Here is a 12530-nt window from a genome sequence, read left to right on the forward strand (position 1 = left end):
ATTTCTTTTTTGACAGGGGGGGGGGGGGACAAATGAGATCGTTTTCATTTGAACCATATACCCAAATTATATAAGATTATCCGACGCTGACCTGTAATCTTATGGTCATATTATGATGTCCTAACCCCTCGGTATCTTCTGTAAACAAAAAAGAAATTATGCTTTATACTTACCATGGCCACCAGAGGCCTAAATTAACACTCCTCCTTTTGAGTTACTATTTAGTCATTTAACATCTCATTCTGTCTGGGCATCAATGCCCGAAGTATCGTAACAACGGAGTGCGACGGGGGGGTTGAAAACTTTGTGTCCAATATACGTATATCATGATATTATTCTAAACAACCCTTTTCTTTTGTAGGCTTAACTTCTCCAATCCCATTAGTTCGAACCTCATTGATTTTGATGGGGGTGGTGGCGGGGCGGGGGGAGGTATGTTATTGATCTCGGGGGCATAATTTTGTTCCGATATAATTGAATTTGTTTTCGTCATCAATTGTTGATACTGATTAGAGGAACTGAGAACATCCCAATAGGGTCACGTCCAGGTTGAACCTTTTTTTGAAATGCCAATCATATTGCACCTAACCCAAATCTTGACTTGAGACGAATAGTTTGAAAAAGCGGTCCAAAATATTTTCGTGTATGAAGTTAATCTTGGGTCCCAGAGTGGCACAACAAAGCTAATTAGCAATATGTTCACAGTGTATATATGTGAATTTTTTTATTTTTTTTTGGGGGGGTGGGGGTAGGGGGCGGACTGACGCACTTATGTGATACTTGTCAGATCCTCTAATTTAACGGAGTGTTAGTAAGATCCTGTGTATTTTTATCAGATTGATACTGAATATACACAACTAATTGTAATATAAAATCAGTAAATAGAAAGCAAATTGGCAGTAATATATATTGGATATGGGGAGGAGAGTAAATCTTGGATTTTTTTATCAAGCCTCAACAACATAACATTCCTTTTATTAGAGGCATCTCCAATATATTAATAAACATGTTATTATAGATAAATATTCAGAAGTGGTAAGGGGGGGGGGGTAATTTGTCCCTTAGGGGGGGGGAGGGGGGGGCGGGTCAACCTTCAACTATCTTCATATTGTGTAGGCTATAGAACCTGATCAGTAAGACAATACACCATAAATGACAAGTAAATATTCAAGACGATAATATTTCTATCCATCAGTGTAATTAGATTTCATAACTGATACTTTTCATAAAAAAATAATATCGTAGATATCACCAAAAACCGTTTTGAAATCAGAACAATTTTTAAAAACGATCCAGCCAAAATAAAACAAGGGTCCCAGGGGTGGTAATAACGTCAGTAAATCGTGAGTAACCCCTGAGTATAGAGATAAAGAAAAGTACTTTCCTATACTTTTGGAGCAAATCTGGTGTTTCCTGTGTTTCCCCCAATGTCTAACCCTATTGAAATATGTCTTTTTCTTTACTAAATCGATCTATATAGGCTTCATCGCGTCAAGCAATAATACCAATCTACGAAAAACATAGTCGGCCGTAGTTCCTACAATTTAAAATAAACGAAGTCTTTTTTATCGCACCAACATCGCAGTGTTACGTCGTATTTGAATATTCATTATAGGGGTTCTTTTTAATTTCTTTAAGACGACACGATTGGGAAGAGGTGGTGGAATGGGAGGGTGCGTGAGGGGGGGTGTGGGGGTGGTGGTCTGTGTGATGATTTAGTACGAGTGCGGGAATTTTGTGGGAGGTAGAAAGGTATTGGTTGTAGTTTATCGCTCAACATAGAAACAATAGTCTCTTGAGCTTCGCGAGGTAATTATATGTATTATCCATGAAAGCAGAACACATCTGCTTACGGAGTTAAACTAATTCCCTTATACCATGTAGTAAAGAAACATACAACTTATTGGATAACGATCGACCTACGTTAGGTGTCAAAAAACGTTTTAGAAAATGTAAATCTGAAGTGTAAAGTCAACTTGAAGGTCAAAAACCTTTCCCACAGAACAGCGACGCCAATGTGTTCCCCTCACCAAACGACGTGGTTTGCAAGACCCCCTAACCAAACCACATGGGTCAAATTTGGGTATTTTTCAGTCTGGAACCACCATTAAACCTAAAAATGTCGTTCTATAACTGGCAAAAGGTCTTCAACTGGACAATGTCGTATCGAAGAGATGCCGATATTTACTATCCATACGGAAACTTCACGACAGATAATATTATTCCTCGAAAGCAGGCTAAGACTAAACCGTGGACGAAAACAACGGCTGCCTGGTTTGTTAGTAATTGTCATACACAGAGCAAGCGGGAACGGTTTGTTAAACTGTTACGGATGTACATGAATGTTCATGTGTTCGGAGACTGTGGTTCATACACCTGTAAACGTCACCAGGACACACAGTGTTTGGAAAAACTCGATGAAAACTACAATTATTATTTATCATTTGAAAATTCCCTATGTCGGGATTATGTGACAGAGAAGTTTTTCCGGGGCTATAAATTATCTAACGTCGTACCCGTGGTGAGGGGAAACAGTTAATTTATTCCAATGTATGGGACCGACCAGAATTCATTTAAAGATTCTCCAAATTTAACTCGACAAAAAAACTTGCCAGAAACCTTACTTCCAACGCATCAAGCGAAAAGATATTCCTCGTCTTTCTTCAATCCAGAAGACAATTACCATATGGAGTGAAGTATTTCTGCGCCCCATTGTGAGCTGTTCCGACGATAAACACAATCCTTCAGCCTACACACATTGTAAGCGAATGAAATAGGACGATGTGTATATGTTCTGAATACGTTTCAATAAGTGTCCCTCTCCAACGATCTGAAGTTGTGATAAAATATATGATATAATACACAAAACTGAAGCGATTGATTTATCGTGTATTTTTATTTTCCTAGTGTGTTTTGAACTGAGAGACTTTATATTAGAAATATATAGTTCTAGAAGTCCGAAGCGATGAAGACCAAGTACCTGATTATCAACCCAATTATTAGCAGGAAAGCGTCCTTTGTGTTGCCCAATAGCATGGATATCGAAGCAATTCTCTGAAGATTCTCAAGCCGCCCCCCCGAAAAAACTGAGCAAAGATTAACATTTAACATGAGTGGCAAGTATTTTAGGATGGGTTTACATTTTATATTTATTCTATTTCAACTTATACAATCAGCAAAGAAGAATAAAATCTTTTGGCTTTTTTTGTCTGCGCACTCAGATATCGCATTCTGGGGGAGGGGGGAGGAGGGGGAAGGGCATAGTGGCATGGATGTATTTCGGGATGCAATGGAGAGGGGGGGGATAGGAGGGGATGGGGGGGGGTTTTAATATTTCTAGATATAAAGACACTTTTCACTGATGGAAATAGTGGAAAGAAAGTAACGTTTGTGTGTCCGCAGGATAATACCAAATCATCTGCGTTCACTATTAGCCTATATATGCTAGAATAGCCTGCGTTGGGGGAAAATACATACTTAACCATGTATACTACTGCAATCTAAAAAAAACCGCGCATGATAATAAACGGCAACTTATATGAGTCTCATTCCTGTTAGCAATACCCACTCGAAGGGCTACGAAACTTAAATGGCACTCGGCAAACCGCGTCTGAACTTGTTATACTATCCATTTGGAAACATATGAACAAAGAAAATATTTGACCAATTCCATGGCCGTGAGTTTGTTCTAGTTATTTAGAATGATCACCGTGTGAAATTGAAAATCGTTATAGCAAATTCGACTAAACAGAAACAATATGTACGCGTGTATCCAGAACCCGAGTTAAAGATGCTCCACCGCCTGACAAATGGTATTTTTTTCACTATCAAAAACAGAATGAGACGATTTAGTTATTTATCGTCATTTACAAAAGTTCCAATACATTACACTAATAACCACCTTTGACAAGTTTGAGCATCAAATATTACTTCAAGTTAAGAATTCCGACGAAAAAATTCCGTGGGCACTTTATCCTAAATTGAATGAATGTTTTTCGCATGCACCAACTCTGCAAAAACAAATAATTTATGATCTAATTTTGAGTTTGAGTTAACAAGACATACATATACACGATTAAACACCAAAATATTGTACAAATGAAGAATACCATTAAAACTCAGTCGACGAGTGGAGCATCTATTAATGTTAGGTAAGTCATAACCAGAATGGCAATACATAGCTCCAAATAAGTAGATGAAATTTGTATTTTAGAACATGGGCATGCATTTGTAGAGGACTGTTACTACTATAAGCTACTGTATAATCGGATTGAATTAGTTGCTTTACACGTACTTGGCAAGGGATGGGAATCGCAGTAAAAGACGCTTGTACCACAATGATTAAATGTGTCAGGCGCAACAAAAGAGTTTGAACATTTACACACATAAAGATAGTCACAGTGGTCTTTCCCGGAATATCACAGTAGAACCATCTTACATGTTAAATCTTGATTCGATAGGAGGAAGCTGGTGGATTTAACAAAAGTTTAGACTCTATTCTGAATTATCATTTTTACATACCATGTGAGCAATACAGCTCTCTGGACCTCTTATTTTAGATTCGAGACCGAGTTCTAAAAATCAATATGATGATCAACCTTACCCATCAGAAACGACATGAAACGCCATACGCGGTACCGATAAGCGATCACGCCAGTCAAGCAATTGAAGCGTAAAATAAGTATGCTTTGATAACCAGGTGCTTGTTCTCTCTGTTTCATATCAACACGAATACAGTATATACAGCAATACCAAATATTTTTATGTTCTTAATATGTCATCGTTTTGGTTTTTAATGCTTGTGGATTGATATGTCAACATTCCTATAGATTGTATACAAACGATGAATCTATGGACAATTGCATATGATATGACAAGCAGTTCTAATTTATGTGTTAAAATTGTGCGGGACCGATGATACTAGGTGGGGGGGGGGGGGATCGACATCTCACCTGTCGCAGTTGGCATTCGGCCTTGATACGTAATGCAATTCATTTTGAAAGAGCGATACCATCGAGATACGGTGATGACATGTATCGAGATGCCTGCATTCCGCACATGGGGGGGGCGTGAGTTGAATGTGGAGCAATTCACAGGATATCGATATACATTATTATATCATAGTCTAATACTATTCACGTGACATAGTCCGTTTTGTAAGATTATTGATACACCTAAAAAACATATAGTAGCAGGGCAAATATTCTAGAGAGGAGTAAAATCTAATACGCGTGATGTATGCAATTGTAATTATTCAATATTTCGTTTGAAAAATAGCAAGAATTATGAAAATCGAAAGATACAAGTAAATACTGACAAAAAACGAGGATCTATATAAAAACGTTTTAACCATCATTTTTTCTTCCACCGCCAGGTCAACAGCTGATTGAGAATTATACACACGTTATAATATTTTGACAACCTTCCAAACGTTCACGTCTTTAGTACTATTAATTGACGTGTTTTAGAGCTTGCTGCTGTGTTATTGCCCATCAAACGTTTTTAGTCGGACGAGTCCCGCCATCAAGCAGACCGTCAAATGAGATGGATCTATTATTGGCGTCGCGGAATTTCTTGTATCAAAATAGCGTGGTTAGGGTTAAAATCCGCGAGCGTTTCTCTCGCATGTTCTTAATCGCGGCAAAACTCTTATTTGAACGAAAGATAAATATCTTGTGAAGATTTACATGTTTTCATCGGTCTTTTTCATATGTTGGAAGGAACATACATTTAAAGTGTAAGTTCACAACATTGTGATTGAGTAACTTTACCCTAGGCTACAATGGTTCACATAAGTGATACATAGCGTATAGAATGTATTGATCTTTGGTAAACACAAAAAATAAAATGGAATAACTTAGTAAATATTTCGTGTTTTGTCACTTTGGCACTTCTTCGCATCAAATGCCCAATATGACATAAATATGACAAGCGTTGCCACAAAGGTTTCCAATTTGACGTTCCATATCAAGGTCTACGTTTCTCGGAATCTTTTACCGCATTAGACACTGATAGACATTTCATTACATTCTTACGTTAATTTATCAGCCAATCTATTTTATTAGTCCCAGTATCCGATGTCACGCACTAATTGTGCCTAGTTGAACAACACCTTTTCTCTTATATCAGTCTTTTTGTTCTTTTGAATGCTAAATAACCCCTTTAAAAGTAATTTAGAGGAGGCACCTTCTGAATATGAGGTGAGTGCATAAAGTTGGTTGGTTAATCATTTTCATGTTTTGCCCATTTACATCCCATGGAATGGTCTCCTTGTGTGTACACGGCACCCTCAATGTATCCACCACAGCACTGTGTCCATAACAAAACTGAATGGTTCTGGTTGCGACAAATAGGATATATAGATTGATAGATAAAAAAAAAAAAAATAAAATTTGCTCTTTTGATATCCACGAAAAAATTGGAATTACGGTACAATTCTCTACGTTACGCTTCAAATCCGGGTTGAAGCTATGACGTCCCTCTCTTTCTATCTGTCCGAGACGAGGTCTTTTGTGCAGGGCCTTTTGATTGTTCAATTGTTTTCTTGAAATACGTTTCAGTTTTAACTGATTGACCAGTCAAGGGGGCCCCACTAACGGGACCCAACCCCCCCCCCCCCCTAGAGATAATAACGAGACTGCTAGCGCTCCTGGAATAACTCGCGCGACGAGTAGGCGAACACGACCATAATGGGTTCGTTTAATAATTTGGTATGGTCAACTCAGAAAACTGGACTTTGATGCGGAACGTATTGGATTACCCTGATTGAGTCGTCGAGTCGCCCAGTGTGTGGTTGTAAGTGTCTCATGAATTTTCTAATCATAACAGACCCTGTAACTACAGTTGTACCCAGGCACATAAACATTTTTATTATCCTTCTATAATTAACACCTCTCAGTTTGTCGATACAAGGAACACATATCACTTATAATAAACTCACCCAGTTTAGTATTTTATACCCAAGGATTAGTAATATCACTATAATAAATGCATCGCCTGTACTATAGGTCATAACCAAGGATATATATCACTATAATTAATCACGCCAGTACTTAGTCATACCCAGGGATACATATATCACACATTAGATAATCACCTGTATATAGTCGCATACCCAGGATAGGATATATCACGATAATAATCACCCTGTAGATATTAGTCATACCCAGGATTTTATATCACTCTGGATAATCACCTCTCTATAATACCTAGGTATATATCACCTAATAATTGTACCTGTATAGTCATACCAGGATATATATCACTATAATAATCACCTGTATATAGTCATACCCAAGATATATATCACTATAATCATTGCGCGCACCAATAGTATACCCAGGATATTCTTTATCACTATAATAACTCCCCAGGATAGTATGTATCTCTCTATAAATAATCACCTTGTATAATAGTCTCATAGCCCCAGGATATAAATCGTATCTCCTCCTATAATAGATCACCCTGTATATAGTCATACCCAGGATATATATATCACGATATAATAATCACCCCTGTATATAGTCATACCCCAGGATATATATCACTATATCTAATCACCCTGTATACATAGTCATACCAGGATATATATCAACTATAATAATCACCCTGTATATAGTATACATCACTATAATAATACCATGATTTAGTATAATTGCATGTATGTATCTCTCTATAATAATCACCCTGTATATAGTCATACCCAGGATATATATCAATTAATAATAATCCACCCTGTAGAGTCGATTACCCAGGATATATACTACACTATTATTAATACAATCTGCTATATAGTCATACCCAGGATATAATATCACTATAATATCACCCTGTATATAGTCATACCCACGGATCATAAATCACTAGAATAATCACCCTGTAATATAGTCATACCCGGGATATATATCACTATAATAATCACCCTGTATATATAGTCCGACCGCGGGGATATATCATATCACTGATGAATCATCACTCTTATATAGTCATACCCAGGATATATATCACTATAATAATCACCCTGTATATAGTCATACCCAGGATATATATCACTATAATAATCACCCTGTATATAGTCATACCCAGGATATATATCACTATAATAATCACCCTGTATATAGTCTTACCCGGGATATATATCACTATAATAATCACCCTTGTATATAGTCATACCCAGGATAATATCTCACTATAATAATCACCCTGTAGTCATATCCCAGTGATATCTATCACTATAATTATCACAGTGATTATATAGTAATACCCTGGATATTAATATCACTATTAACTAATCACCCTGTAGTCGATAACCAGGATATATATCACTATCATTAATCCGACCTGTATATAGTTCATACCCAGGATATATATCCTATATATCACTGTATTTACCCAGGAATAATCATATAATACACTCGTATGTACGTCATACCAGGATTCATATATCACTATAAATAATCACCCTGTATATAGTTCCATACACAAGGATATATATACACTATAATAATCAACCCTGTATATTGTCATACCAAGGATATTATATCACTATAATAATCACCCTGTATATAGTCATACACCATGATATATACTCACTATAATAATCACCTGTATATAGTCACTACCAACTATATATATATCACTATAATAATCACCCTTTATATCTTTACATCAACTCCAGGGTATATATATCACATATCTAGTCTAATCACCCTGTATATAGGTCATACCCGGGAATATTATATCACTAATCCCACTATAATAATCACCCTGTATATAGTCATACCCGGGAGGATATATATATCACTATAATAATCACCCTGTATATATTACATACACCAGGAAATAGTGAATACTATTATAAAGCGAGCGTCTAGTGATAATCAGGATATATATCGTCTCTAATAATCATCTGTAGTATAGCCCGGGATAGTATATATCATCACTATATATAATCACCACCCTGGTAGTATAATCATACCCAGGATATATATCACTATAATAATCAGCCCTGAGATCAGTCATACCACAGGACTATGTATCACTATAATAATACACTGCCTGTTAGTCCATGGCGCCCGAGGATCTAAATCATCTATACTCATCAATGCGCTCCTGTATAGGTCGGATAGCCCAGAGGAAATATATCACTATATTATAAATCACCCGGTAATATAGGTCCATACACCTGGATATATGTATCTCCTCTATAATATTCACGCTTGCATATATAAGTCATACCCGGATATATATCATTAAAATACTCACCTGTATAGTCATACCAGGAATATCACCCTATAAAAATCAACAGTAGTCATGACCCAGGATATGCGAGCAGAGCACGTATCAATAATCACCCTGCTATTTAGTCACTACCCAGGATATATGTATCTCTCTGTTAATTGTGATCACACGCTTGTATAATAGTCCATAACGCAAGTATAGAGAAACAACTATATAATAATCAGCCCTGTATATAGTCCATAACCAGTAATATTTATCACTAGAGATCATGTCTGATCCCCCATGTTATACGTCCAATACGCCAGGATATAGTATCAATAATATACTATCAACCATGTATATAGTGGTCATGCACCCAGGATATATATCAATCTATAATAATCACCCTGTATATCGTCCCATACCCAGGGTTATATATATATAATACATCACCCTAGTATATAATTAATAACCCTGTATAATCACCTGTATATAGACTTACCAAGGGGGGATATATATATTATATATCATAATAAACATTGTATATCGATTATACGGAAGCGAGTATAACTATATAATATGGCCATGTTATATATATAGATATACCCTAGGATATATATCTCTTTTAATAATAACCCGGTGAATAGTCTCACCTAGGATGACAGTATCGTATCGTTATGATAATAACCCTGTTATAGGTGTATACACATATGGTGTTCATTGTCTATCTGTTTTGTTTACGCTTCCAGACATCAGTTGAGACACTTATGCTTCTACTTGACTTACCGCTAACAACGATTGTTGGATAATATGTATTTAGTGATGAGATAAGAAGATATCTCCATGAGGTTAAATACATTTCTATAGAACCTGGAATAAAGAACATCCCACTTTTGGAAATAGCCCGTGACCCAATTGGGTGAGCAGAGAAGCGTTTAGTAAATGTAAACTTAAATGTAAAGTCACTGAAGGCAAATACATTCCAGAGAACAGCGACGCAATTGTGTTTCCACTCACGCACGGCACGTGGGTTTGCAAAACGCCCCTATCCAAACCACATGGCGGTCAAATTTGGTATTCTTTAGTCTGGAACCGCCGTTAAAACTTCAGAATGTCATTTCTATAACTGGCAAAGACGTCCCTACCACTGGACAATGTCCGTATCGGCTGCCTGGTTTGTTAGTAATTGTTCATTACAGCAGAGCAATGCGGGGAACGGTTTGTTATAAACTGTTTACGGATGCTACATGAATGTTCATGTGTTCGTCAGGGACGTGATGTTCATACACCCTGTTAAACGTCACCCAGGACAGTCAGTGTTTGGACAAACTCGATGAAAACTACAATGACTATTTTTCATTTATCATTGACCAGAGAAGTTTTTCCGGAGAAAATTCCCTTATTGTGTCGGGAAATAGACAAGCTTGCCATGTACCTTCATTCCATCGCATCAAGCTGAAAAAAGACATTCTCGTCTTTCTTCACCAATGCCAGAGACAATATACCTATGAGGAAGAGATATTTCTGCGCCCCATTGTGAGCTGTGTCAGTCGGTTTTACACAATCCGGCAGCCTACAAACGATTGTACGATGATAATAGGACGATGGGTTTTTTGGTCTCTGAATACGTTTCAAGATGCGTACCTCCCAACGATCTGGAAGGGTTAATGATTAAAAATTTGATAAACAAACTAACCTTGTTTTTGTTTTAATTAATTAACACGCAATTGCAAGTAAAATTCTAACCACGTTCAAGATTTGTCAGTGTTAGTAAATTAATGACAGAGTTTAAACCCAGTCGAGAGCTTCATAACCAGTACCGTTAAACCTCACTTTTAGCGTAGTCGGTTTTTTCCAGTCCTTCTACCGAGTTCCACCTTAAATAATGACAGATATAGAGAGGAAACAGATTTAGTGTAACGATTAGCAATGAGCATAAGAATGCCAACATTTAATGTGATTTTCCCGTACATTTAAAACTGTGTCCTACCTAAATACTTAAAAGAAGCTCACCCTGACAAAAGGTTTTTTCTCTTTCACTTTTAGGCGTAGGTTTGCCGGGCTCATTCTTCTCTTTTTTTTCAGTTTTTTCTTTCCTCCCAGCGCCTGCCATCCTTTGTTCCACCTCCGATTCTTATTTTCTCATAAGTCATCCTTCCGTTTTCACTTTTTTTCATGGCATCGCCGATGCTCTTCCTTCTTGTAGTTACATTGTGATTCTTTTCTTTCTTTTCGCACGAACCAGAGATTACAGCCAACAGAGATTTAGAGATTATCCCATTCTTTTACTTTGTTGGTGGTGGGTGGTGTGGGGGGTGTTTTTTTGGTGGGGGGGGGTTGGGGGAATGTGTTGTGGTGGGTGGTGGAGATTGGGGGAGGAGAAGAAGACAGAGGGGATGGAAAGGGGATGAAAAAAGAGGGGAGGGGGAGAGGAAGAAGGGAGAGGATGCCAGGGGAAACAGGGATTTGAATACAGGGGGGGGAGCCTTGTCTTTAGTGATCTTGTCAATTTACGCCCCTGCGTCACCCTGCTTGCCTATCCCATCGGTGTCCAGTGTGTTATATGTCCCTGTTTCTCGCTCTTCTTCTAACTAACACAAAAAATTACTCTAAAGATCCGCTCCCAGCCGCTGACCTGGCCATCTGCACTATTCTCTTCTTCTCCACTCGCCTCACTCCAAAACAAGAGCACCTTTCTATCTTTTCCCCCCCCTTTTCACGTCAAAAACAAACGAACTGAAGTCGGTAGTTATTTTTTCTCTGTTACATAGAAGTCGTACTTACTTTACACATTACCATCCCAGGTACCATTGAAAATTATTTGAGACTTCGAATTTTACTTCAAGTTAAGAAATATGAGAAAATAATTAAGTTGGATCGCCGAAAAAAATCCGTGGCACTATATCCATATGAAATGACGGGTACTGATTGCGCCATGCACCAAAGTGCGAAATAAATTATTGATATTATATTTTTTGTGTGTTATAGAATTAGGGCATATATATACACCGATGAACGAAACACAATTATTGTTCGACAGTGAAAGAAATGATTCAATTGTGTTGGGACACGGCAGGAATCATACCAAAGAATAGATTTCTGGGAAAGACCCGCTTTTTGGTGCACAAGAAATTTCAATAAGAGCGGTGAAGCTGGAGATTTTCGAGGAGAAAAAAGCCTGCCTTTGATTGGAGGTCATCCAGGGAGTGCGGAAATGCCGATGTCAAATTGTGTTAATGTGGGGGAGATGGGGAATTATACGATGTATAAGGTAAAATATAGTAAAGACAATGTAAGATTCTGTCGCGCAT

General features: G+C 37.4%; 1 pseudogene; it reads left to right on the plus strand.

Annotated features, from left to right (window-relative positions):
* Positions 1–2068: 2068 nt before the first annotated feature.
* On the plus strand, positions 2069–12262 carry LOC138308562 (alpha-(1,3)-fucosyltransferase C-like; annotated as a pseudogene).
* Positions 12263–12530: the final 268 nt, after the last annotated feature.

Source organism: Argopecten irradians, chromosome 15 (genome assembly GCF_041381155.1).
Source record: "Argopecten irradians isolate NY chromosome 15, Ai_NY, whole genome shotgun sequence".
NCBI classification, from domain to species: Eukaryota; Metazoa; Mollusca; class Bivalvia; order Pectinida; family Pectinidae; genus Argopecten; species Argopecten irradians.